The sequence below is a fragment of the Calonectris borealis genome, chromosome 13 (assembly GCF_964195595.1).
Source record: "Calonectris borealis chromosome 13, bCalBor7.hap1.2, whole genome shotgun sequence".
Classification (NCBI taxonomy): Eukaryota; Metazoa; Chordata; class Aves; order Procellariiformes; family Procellariidae; genus Calonectris; species Calonectris borealis.
The window spans coordinates 20,793,461-20,804,464 of record NC_134324.1 but is presented as its reverse complement, the minus strand read 5'-3'; the positions used below and the strand labels follow the sequence as shown (position 1 = coordinate 20,804,464).

At 46.0% G+C, this 11,004-nt stretch overlaps 1 long non-coding RNA gene across 1 annotated transcript; it reads left to right on the top strand.

Moving 5' to 3' along the window:
• Positions 1–762: 762 nt before the first annotated feature.
• On the top strand, positions 763–10,473 carry LOC142087808 (uncharacterized). The gene is made up of 3 exons (XR_012675616.1): positions 763–815; positions 5,829–9,615; positions 10,264–10,473. It is a non-coding gene; the product is annotated as an uncharacterized LOC142087808 (long non-coding RNA).
• Positions 10,474–11,004: the final 531 nt, after the last annotated feature.

Below are 11,004 nucleotides of genomic sequence, written 5' to 3'. Positions count from 1 at the left end.
GAGTGTTGTGTTATTGTCTCCTGCAACTTCTGGGGAAACCAACCGACTCTGTTGGTACTGCTAGGTCAGTACTGCTCCTACTGGCTGTGAGTTATGAAGGCTGAAGGTCTTTCCCACTCCAAAGGAGTCAGCATCAAGCCTGGCACGGCCTGGCAGGTGCTGTGCTAGGAGCCACAGCACGTACCTTTGCATTTCTCCTCCTCCCAGGACCACCACGCTCACGATGGCTTGGACGTGGGAAACGCCGTGCTGGAAAAAAGGTCCAGCGGCCGAGTCGGGGCTTCAGCTGGTGCGAGCTGCTCCCACAGGAGCGCGACTGCAGACAAGCAGGGCCCGATCCCGTCTCCTTTGGGGAGGAACCCTGTGACGGGAGGCGGTAGGTGCTGCGCAGAGGTCGGCGCTCACGCACGGCGGGCGGCAGTGCCTCCTCGCCCTGGCTGGTGCGCAGCCTGCGGCCGGCCGTGCGAGGCCTCGTAGGGAACGCGCCCAACCAAACGTGCGCAGGACGGGCGGCTGCGGAGCTAATTCTGCGTCGCCCGGCTGGGCCCTCTGGCCGTTTGTCACCCGCTGCCTGCTCATTGCCCCGCGCGCACGCGTTCCCTCGTTTCAGGCCCGTTACGTTGAGGGCCTCCGAGAGGCGCGGGGCGGCGGGCACGGCGCTGCGCCAGGCCGCCGCCGCTGGGGGGCGCTCGCGCCCCGCTCCCGGCGCCGCCGCCGGCCCTGGCAGGAGGCGGGGCGGCCGCCATTTTCCCCGTGTGGCCTGGCGGGGCGGTGCGGAGGGAAGGGGCAGCGGCCGGTGGAGCGGCTGTGAGGGGGTGAGTGGCACATACGTGGCGGGAGAGGGCTGTGCCGTTATGGCGGGGCTCGGGGGAGAGGGGAGCCCTCTCTGTTACGGTATGACACTCTTCTCCCGCCCCCCCCCCCGTGTATTTTATATACGTGTGTATATAAAACAGAGAGAGATCTGTCTGAGTGATCTCGGGACTCTTCCCTTTGACAACATGTCTACATATATAAATATATATAGTATAGATAGAGTGTGTTATAGTTATAGAAGGATCGCTGTATGTAAAATATATAAAAATAGGCAGTATGCAATATAGATGGCTAGAGAGAGGGAACATTATTTAAGGGTCTGAGTGTGTATACACATACACATGTATATGTATATTCTGTAATAATACATAGAATACCAGGTTGGAAGGGACTTCAAGGATCATCTGGTCCAACCTTTCTTGGCAAAAGCACGGTCTAGACAAGATGGCCCCGCACCCTGTCCAGCCAATCTTAAAAGTGTCCAGCGTTGGGGAATCCACCACTTCGTAGGGAGATTATTCCAATGGCTGATTGTTCTTATTGTGAAAAATTTTCCTCTTCTGTCCAGTCGGAATCTCCCCAGGAGTAACTTGTACCCGTTACCCCTCATCTTTTCCATGTGACTCCTTGTAAAAAGGGAGTCTCCATCTTATTTGTAGCCACCCTTTAAATACTCATAAGGGCTCCCCTAAGCCTTCTTTTCTCAAGGCTGAACAAACCCAGATCTCTCAGCCTTTCTTTATGTGGCTGGCTTCCCAGTCCTTGGATCATCTTTGTGGCCTTTCTCTGGACCCTCTCCAGCCTGCCCACATCTTTTTTTGCATAGCAGGGACCAAAACCAAACACAGTATTCCTGGTGTGGCCTGACAAGCGCTGAGTAAAGTGGGATAATGACTTCTTTATCTCTGGTGGTGATGCCCTTGTGGATGCAACCCGGCATCCTGTTGGCTTTCTTTGCCGCAGCAGTGCACTGTTCACTCATACTGAGCTTGTTGTCCACCAGGACCCGCGGGTACCTTTCCGCAGAGCTGCTCCCCAGCTGGGTAGATCCCAGCCTGTGCCGCATTCCTGGATTATGTTGTCCCAGGTGCAAGACCTTACACTTGTCCTTGTTGAATTTCACAAGATTCTTGTTAGCCCACTTTTCCAGCCTATTCAGGTCTTCCTGCAGGGTGGCTCTCCCTTCCGAAGTGTCCACCTCCTCACTCAGTTTGGTATCAGCAGCAAACTTCATCAGGGCACACTTGATCCCATCATCCAGATCACTTATGAAGATCCTAAACAGCATCAGTCCCAATATCGATCCCTGGGGGACCCCACTCATGACAAGTTGCCAGTTTGAAAAGGAGCTATTGACCACCACGCTCTGGGGGCGGCCTGTCAGCCACTCCCCACCCACCGCACAGACCGCTTGCCTAGACTCTGACGCACCAGTTTCTCTAGGAGGAGGCTGTGGGAAACCGTACCAAAAGCGTTGGAGAAATCCAGGTAGACAATGTCCACCGCTCACCCCACATCAGCTGAGCAGGTTACTTTGTCGCAGAAGGCGATCAGGTTTGTCCAGCATGATTTGCCCTTGGTGAATCCCTGCTGGCTTTTCCCAGTCACATGCTTCATTTGACTTGGGATAGCCCCCAGGAGGATTCGTTCCATAACTTCCCAGGGACTAAAGGCTGATGGGCCTATAATTTCCTGGATCCTCCTTTGAGCCCTTCTTGTAGATGGGGGTGACATTAACCTTCCAGTCTTCTGGGACTGGACTTCTGGGATCCCCCGATCTCCACGACTTCTCACGGAGAGTGGCCTCGCAACAACGTCACTCTCAGGTGGATAACATCAGGGTGACAATATAGCTAGAGTGTATGTTATACAGTTATATAAGAGTCTCTTTATATAAGAGTCTATCTTTTTTATATGTATTTGTATATACATATATATATAACATGCATGGATAGTAAGAGATAGTGTGTTACATAGTTATGTAAATTGCTCACATGCTCTTTCCTATATATGAAAAAATATATATGCACACACACATACCTATATATATATAGATGTATTAAAAATATATAGATGGATAGAGATTGTTTTATAAGGTTCTCTGTATATATACATAGAATATAGAGTTATGTAGTTGTATGAGGGGCTGTCTAACTGTGTATATCTATATATACATATATTAAAATATTTTCATATATGTCTAAATCTATCTGTGTATAAAATGGAGTTACATAGTTATAGAAGGGTGTCTCTTTCCCCCCCTCCCCCCCGCATATAGCATGTGTGTATATATAAAAATATTTCTATTTTTAATATATCTATTATTTTTATATTTTTAATATATTTTTTATAATATGGCTAGAGATAATTATATGAAGGGCTCTGTGTGCACGTGTGTCTGTGTGCGCATGCACACACACACACACACAGACACAATTTTTTATAGATAGAGTATATAATTTATAGAAAATACCATACATTATACTATACACTATGTAATACATACAGTGTGTAATATTTATAGAAGGGCCTCTGTGTATACATAAAAATATATACTATATAATAAGAAGGGAATGTTATGGCTCGAGAGAGTTATAAGGGGGGGGTTGTGCATGCATGCGTGTGCACAGGGGTGCGCGTATGTGCGCACATGCACACGTGTAAAATATATAAACTATGTAATCGGTAATATACATAGCCAGGGAGAGAGTGTATGTTAGGTAGTTATATGTCTCTGTCTTTAGTGGGCATGTGTGTTCATAAACATACTATAATGTATATGGCTAGTGAGAGATACAGTGCTCTATGGTTACAGCAGGCGCGCTCTCTCTCCCCCCCCCCGCCCTCTCCATTCCTCCCCTCCACACCCCCCCCCCATATAATATGTACACACATACATAGATAGAGACCTTTCTATAACTATAGAACACTTTCATTCTGGCTACCAGCTCATGTTAAGAGTGTGTGTGTGTGCACGCTCATGCGTGTGTGCTTGCACACCTTCCCCTGCCCCTGTCTCTCTCTCTCGCTCGCTCTCTCTCACTTGACAACTATATACAGTGTAGAGTACATGTATGTCTATAGTGCTATAACACACTACCTATCTAGATATATAATTATGTAGTAGTGTGTGCATATATATTTTATACATTTGCATACACACCCATGTAACACTGCCTCGCTCTCTTTAGCAATCTCTATATATTATAGACATATTTTATAACTTATTTTTATAGATGCATATGTAGTGTGTTATGTATTTATATAACTGCCTCTATGTGTATATACATATACATAAAAATATATGTTGATGGAGACAGAGAATTATATAATTATATAAGGATCTCTGTGTGTTTATATATATTCTCTATATAAAAATATACTATATACTATATACACACAGAGAGCATATAACTATATAGCAGTCTGTCTATATACTATATCATATTTTATAAATAGGTAGGCACATATATTAATAGATCTATGTATATGTATAGCTATACGTATGTGTATATATGCATATAGAAATACATAGCTATATTATACAAACAAAATTATGGTATATACTATATCATACATATAGCTAGCAAAAGAATGTGTTATATAGTTCTAAGGATCTCACTGGATTTGTGTGTATACATATAAAATGCATATATAAATAGATCACTAAGGAGAGAGTATAAGGGTCTCATATATATGTCTATTTATAACATTATATATATGCTATTCTATACGTAGATAGCTAGAGTGCGAGACTGTTCAGGTCTCACTGTACGTGTATATCATATATAGATGTGTAGGGCTAGAGTGAGTTATATAGTCACATACGGCGCGCGCTCTCTCTCTGTAAATACATAGACAGACATATATTTAATATATGTATATATTGTATATGTAAAGGGCTAGTGTGTTAGTTACACAAGGGTCTCTCTCTGAGACCCTTTTATAACCATATAACGTTTTCTCTCACATCTACTTTTATTAGTAGTGTAGGAGTATTAGATCTATTTTATACACATGCACAATACCAGTACATAATTACATCACTCTCTTGCCATTTATAATAGATAAATGTATTTTTTAATATATGGGTGTATGTGTGTGTCCTGGTTTCGGCTGGGATAGAGTTACCAGTAGCTGGTGTAGTGCTGTGTTTTGGATTTAGTATGAGAATAATGTTGATGATAACACACTGATGTTTAGTTGTTGTTAAGTAGTGTTTACATTGTCAAGGCCTTTTCAGCTTCCCACGCTCTGCCAGGTGCACAAAAAGCTGGGAGGGAGCAGAGCCAGGACAGCTAACCCGAACTGGCCAATGGGGTATTCCATACCATATGACATCATGCTCAGTATATGAACTGGGGAGGGGAGTTGGCCGGGGAACAGCAACCGCTGCTCGGGGACTGGCTGGGCATCAGTTGGTGGGTGGTGAGCAACTGCATTGCGCTGCCTGCCGGGTTGAACCACAACAGTGTGTATACATATTTTTATGCAGTTATAAAATACATTGCATACTATAGTATATAAAGATAACCAGAGAGTTTGTTATTTGTTTTGCTCTCTTTGTAGATATACATACGTACTATAGAGAGCTACTGTTACATAGTTAGATAAGGGTCTCGCGTGTATGTGTCGCGTGTGTGTGTGTGTCTGTGTCTCTCTCCTATGGCCAAGGTCCAGCCCATTGCCATCACCTGGTCCACATGCCCTTGGCAGGGTTTCCCCGCAGGTGGGACTGGCGAGGTTCCCACATTTAGCAGTCGCAGCTGTCCTGCTTTTCCCTGTACCCTCTGCTCAGGGTACCCGCATGGCCCCAGCAGCGCAGCAGGAGCCGGAGGTGCTGGAGCTGCTATATACTATATCATATATTTTATTAATATGTAGGTAGCCACATATATTAATAGACCTATGTATATGTATAGCTATACGTATGTGTATATATGCATATAGAAATACATAGCTATATTATACAAACTTATAAAATTATGGTATATACTATATCATACATATAGATAGCAAAAGAATGTGTTATATGAATGCGGGAGCACGGAGAGCAGCCGGCACCGGACACTGCAGCTGGAGGAGGCATTTGAGGGCAGCCTCAGCAGAGCTCAGGACTGGACTCACATGGGGACACTGAACCACGTGTGAACCGGAGACAGGACCTGGCCTGCAGGCCAGGCTGAGGTAGGATGGAGCCAAGGGGGCACATGTTCACCTACACAGGAGGCTCAGGCCCCCACTCCCCCACCTTCCTCCACTGCAAGCACATACGAGCGACACCCTCAGCGATGGAGCATCTACTAGGTAAGACCTTGGCCATGCAGCCAGCACAGCAGGTAACGGTGGACTCTCAGTACAGACAGTAGAGCCCAGGTTGCCCGCATACCTCTACCTCGGCATCACTTCACTTTTGAGCAGGTGGCCAGGTGATTTTATCAGCAGTACAAGAGCTGAAGTGACTCGTGTTCAATAAGCAGTTTTAAAGATTTCTGGGCAAGGACTGTGGTGAATCTCCATCTGTGTAACTCCCCGTATTCATCAGGAGGGGGTGTTGGTTCTTTATAAATATGGAACAATGGAGACACCACACATTGAAAAATCACAGCACTTTGTGGATTTGTGCAAACTGGGGAGCAGTAGAAAGGCAGTCTGTCTGCTTTTGTGGACACAAGGAGCGCGTAGCAGGTTAAGTCCTGTTTCATGACATCATATGCCAGTGGCATAGGACAAAGTGACAAGCAGACATAGCCATACAGGTGAATTCTTTCTGACTCCGCAGGTGATCAAGGCTGGTGTATCTTCAGCCAGCCCTGACACTATTTTGTCAAACAGCACCAGCAAATCTTCGAGGAAAAGCTGCAGTCACACGATCCATTGGTATTTATAACTTTTATTTGCAATACTTTAGGTCCAAGTTTCAAACTGCAATATTTTTACACTCAAGACACAGTCATGCACAATCCATATTTCAATTTTCTATTGCTTCAACCACAATTTAAAATAACTTAATATTGGAAACAAAACCCAAAATCTTAAAAAAAAGGATGCTGAGGTCAGCAAGATGGATCCATGCCATCAGCACATTTACAAAGTAAATAACTTAGTTCTCTTTTTAAAAAGATCATTTACCTCTTAATCCAAAGTTACAGAAGATTTTTCACTACACATTTGTTTTTTGTTTTTACCTTTTATCTTTTTCTTTTTTCTGTTTTTTTTTCTTTTCTTTTTCTTTTTTTAAACAGATAACACGTCCTAAAAAAGGAATGTACAGCAAAATGAGATACATTTCTGAGAAACAATGAAAATGTAGGCTCCTCCTCTGTTCAATTTTGTCTGGATATCCTGAAGAAAAAAAAAATCTAGCAGACACCAGCATAGGTGTAAACTGGTTGATTCGGACTAAACTGGAGTGTAGCATTGGTTACATCCTGATCCAGTCAAGAGTTGCAGAATTCTTTTGCAGATCTTCCCGAACCGTATGTCTGTACGCACAGCATCTGCAGTGCAGACGCAGCACCAGTGCACCAGAATAACTCCCAGTTACTCCCCCACTGAATTGGGCTCTGCCCAAGGAGGAGGTGTTCACCGGGGGCTACAGCATGTGCAGGCCTTAGCTACTAGTTCCTGTCTAGAGCAGCTCCCCTTCCACTTGCTTACCTGCTAAGGCAGGTGCTGGCAGCCTACAAGAGTCACACCTGAAGAGCTGAGAGGTTTTTTTTCCCCTGATGCTGTGCTACAGACTGATTTAGCAGCATTGCTTGAAACTAATATAAACAGCGTGACAAAAAGCAATTGCCTTTGTGCGCCTTAAGCTCAAAGGTCAAAAATCTCAGCAGACATGGATGTAAGAGACTCACGCTTCATGTTTGCTATGTTGACCCACTTCTGACCTGGATAGCTTTGCATGATGGAGAACAAGAACAATGGGCAGATCCCTTCCACCCACTCAGCCGAGGGACACCTCCGGCCCCCGTACCCAGGGCATTATCAGCACCCGCTCATTAAGCAACCAGTTCTGCCATCGAAGCCAACAACCAAATTCTCACTGACTTCACTGGGAGTAGCAGCAGTGCCTGTATCTGATCCCTAAGTCTATGGCTGGGCAGGACAAATGACACACACAACATGCAGCAGCAAAAGGACCTGACTTTAAAAACAACAACCTGCCACCATTCCCTCATGTTTGCAATAGTGTCACACCAGCCTGAGGCATCTGGGAGCCCTCAACGCAAGCATGGAGTTCAGATGACAAGCCCTGGGCTCTTGGAGATTATGCATAAAATGGAGGTGATAACTCCATCTCCAGACCAAGCTTACAGACTCGAAGGGCTGCTGTAAACAGGCAGTTTGAAGGTCAGAGAAATGAGGATCTCAAGCACTTTATCTGAGCCAGGTGCAGAGTCTTGGTTAGCAGCCACAGAGCACAGGAAGAACAGAGGGCACAGGACGAGGGACAAAATCAGTCAAGCATAGAGATTGGAAGGAGCAAGACCTGTGAGAGGTAACAGGTGCTTAATTTCTCTCTCTAGGAAAACTCAACTCTCTTTCAAGCCCCTGAAAGGACAGCAGAAGTGACATGCAAACAATATTCACGTTCTCAGTTCAAACACTTCTTCCCTCAGTGTTATAGAAGAATTTTGATTAACTGTATTCTTCTCTGTGAATAGTCTCATTTAGCATTAGCAGCTTAGCACTAGTAGCTAAAATACTTGAAGAGTTGACCTAGACTAAACTTTTTTATAAAATTAATGCTGCTAACACAGAACTAGCTGAATCCAGCAGATAGAATCATAAAATCGTTTAGGTTGGAAAAGACCTTTAAGGTCATCGAGTCCAACCATAAACCTAACACTGCCAAGCCCACCACTAAACCATGTCCTTAAGCACCACATCTACACGTCTTTTAAATACCTCTAGGGATGGTGACTCAACCGCTTCCCTGGGCAGCCTGTTCCAATGCTTGACAACCCTTTCGGTAAAGAAATTTTTCCTAATATCCAATCTAAACCTCCCTTGGTGCAACTTGAGGCCATTTCCTCTTGTCCTATCGCTGTCACTTGGGAGAAGAGACCAACCCCCACCTCGCTACAACCTCCCTTCAGGTAGTTCTAGAGCGCGATGAGGTCTCCCCTCAGCCTCCTCTTCTCCAGGCTAAACAACCCCAGTTCCCTCAGCTGCTCCTCATAAGACTTGTGCTCCAGGCCCTTCACCAGCTTCGCTGCCCTTCTCCAGACACGCTCCAGCACCTCCATGTCCTTCTTGTAGTGAGGGGCCCAAAACTGAACACAGGATTCGAGGTGCGGCCTCACCAGTGCCGAGTACAGGGGGACAATCACTGCCCTAGTCCTGCTGGCCACACCATTTCTGATACAGGCCAGGATGCCATTGGCCTTCTTGGCCACCTGGGCACGCTGCTGGCTCATCATATTCAGCCAGCTGTTGACCAACACCCCCAGGTCTTTTTCCACCAGATATGCGGAATGAAGAATATAAGGACCAAGGAGACAATTCCAAGAGAATGAAGTAACTTCAGAAGGCGGCCAGCCCAACGACAGTGAAAACCAGTAAGAAATCAAGAGACCACCGATCAGGATTAAGGGATCGGACTTCGGGTTGGACTTGGGGATCAGGTGATGGGTGGTATGGGTATGATTGAGAGGCATGAATTGGGGTAGGGTTCCCTCTCTGGAGGCACCCAGCTCGAGCTGTCACCTGAGAACTGATAACAGAGGAATTGGAAACTTTCAGTTGGACCTTACGTTAATCAGCAGGATCCTGGGGTCAGACCCTGTTTCGGTGGCCCGCATGCATAAACCCGTAACATCAGAGAGTTGTGATTCAAAGGTGTGCGCATGTGCCCAACGGCTCTTCTGACTTGCATTCACGACTGCCACCTCAGGCCATTGCGCCCACCCACAGTCCTTTTGGCTTTGTACGTAAGCTGGGCAAGGCAAATGTTGCTAGCAAGCCTCGCAGGAACCGAGCGTGATCCTCAAGCAGCTGCGAACATGGTGCCGCTCAACCTGACACACAGATGCCAAAGCCAATGTGTGGTCTGCTGGGAAACTGTCCAGTGCAAAGCCACTGTGCTCACACGTTATTAAAACAATTAGCAATCTTCCATGTTATCAACTTTAACTAATGATATTGCCCCCAGTTTCCTCAGCCAGGGTCAGACTCTAGCAGAACGCAAGTGCTTGCTTGGGAGAATTGCTAAGCAGCGAGAACAAAGTTTGCAGGCTTATACCCACACGGCAGTCCAAAGGGCACCCAAAAGAGCACGTAAGCATCCCTCCCTCTCTTTCCTATAACACCATTTTTCTTTTGAGATGGCTCTTGTCACCAAAGGTGCACGCAGCCGTTGGTAGGCTGTGGCCCGTGATGGTTTATACACATGATGCATGCCCAGGATTACGGCAATCGGCTCTAAACCGCATCAAAGAGAGGATGTATAAGCAAGATTCTGCAAGCTTCAGCCAGAAAAAGAAACTACCCTGTCAGCTCAAGGACAGACACAAGCAAAGAGAAGTTTTAGAGATCCCTGAATTGCAAATCACACTCAAAGAATCCTTGGATGGTTTCTGCTGAAACACAAAGGTGGTCCTTTGCCTGCTTCCTGAAAACTGGGGCCTAAAATTAAAGATATTTACCTGCTCGGGGGGGGCAGGGGGAGAGGGGCGGGGGAAGTTGAACACTTGTATTTATGTATTTATGGGTCTTCATCATCTTGCCCCATCACCTATCATTACGTTGCTGCACGTCCGCACAGGAATCAACAACAGTCCGCTGGGAAGGTGTGTGGACCACTAACTTGGTAACGTTTAGCAAGGCAAAGCCAGCATTAGTGTGCATGCAAGAAACACTGGCTCCTGTCTTTAATGGTGGGTGTTACAGAGCTCTCTCTGGCTCTTTGCTCACTGGATTTGCTCACGACTGGACTAAGAAATCCGTGTGTCTACATGCTCAGTGTGAGGAATATTCAGCAGACACACCAATGACTATATACTGGAAATAACTGCCATACAGACAATAGGGTATGGTGACATTTCCTACAACGAGACAGGATACAGGTACTTACTTCCCTTCTTGTGGTGACTGGAATGTGCTTCATTTTCGGTGGCAGGACACGGGGGGAGACTGACCGAAAGACCTGCTGAGGTGCAGCCACTGGCCTCAAAGAAACTC